Below are 1,227 nucleotides of genomic sequence, written 5' to 3' on the forward strand. Positions count from 1 at the left end.
AATAATCAAAAGCATCTCCAATTAATTGATTTTATTTAAAAAAAAAAAAATCGTATTTTTTTCAGAAATACTGCACATTTACATTTTCTCCTAAATAAATTCTGGTAAATAACATTTCTGGTAAATACTCCTTTAAAAAGTGTTTTTTGATTATAATTTTATTATTAGTAGACTAGAACACGTGGATATGTTGTCATTCTTACACTATAATACTGAACTTTGATTTCAGTGATTTGGATTATGAGATGGACACTTGCTTCTTGCACTCTATGTTGCACTTTACTTTTGCTTTAAAAAATGGTTTTCATAGAAATTTGGATTTCATTTGGTTTAATAAAATATAGTTTAATAAAATATTCTTAAGTAAAATCGTTGTTGTTTTTTTTGCGGGAAATTAATCGTCTAGATTAATCAATTAATCGATAAAGTAGTCGACAGATTAATCGAAATAAAAATAGTCATTAGTGGCAGCCCTAATATATAATCACAAAATTTTGGCCAAATCTTTAATCGCAATTATATTCTTTCCTTAAATCATGTAGCCCTATATGGGGACTGCAGTTTTTCCCATGTGGAACATGAACGTAATGCATTTTATTGACAGAATAAGGGCATTGTTAGCTGTATTTTACTTATGTTCTACCTTTTTTACAGCTGGCAAACATTTTGCATTTGCAGAGGGCTGATTGTATCAGCAGCAACAAACAGGCTTATTGCATTAATATTGATCATTTTGTGCTCTGGTGCGTCTTGTGTAGCCACAAACGGCAGCAAAACACATAAATGTCTTAGCAAATAATTGATATAAAGAGAAATGGCTTGTAAATGAGATTGAAGATTGCCAATTATGAAACTATTGGTGTACATGTAAAGCAGGGTCATTGTAGTTAATTACAACTAAAACCGTAACATGAAGCATTTTTGTTACTTGACAAAAAAAAAATATAAATGTATTTGATATTTAAGCTAGTTTAACTTAGAATAGTAAGATAACAAACTGAATTAAAATAACTATAATACTATATATTATATAGTATATGTTAACTATATATACTATATGTTATTATAAATGATTTATTATTTAAAACCGATAAAAATGTCAAAACATATTGACTAAAATTGCAACTAAAATTAAAACGAAAGCAGGAAATGTATGAATAAAAACGTCTCAGGTTACTTATGTAACCATGGTTCCCTGAGTAGGGAACGAGACACTGCGTCCTCTAG

The sequence above is a fragment of the Sinocyclocheilus anshuiensis genome, unplaced genomic scaffold, assembly GCF_001515605.1.
Source record: "Sinocyclocheilus anshuiensis isolate Anshui unplaced genomic scaffold, SAMN03320099.WGS_v1.1 scaffold2862, whole genome shotgun sequence".
Taxonomy (NCBI): domain Eukaryota; kingdom Metazoa; phylum Chordata; class Actinopteri; order Cypriniformes; family Cyprinidae; genus Sinocyclocheilus; species Sinocyclocheilus anshuiensis.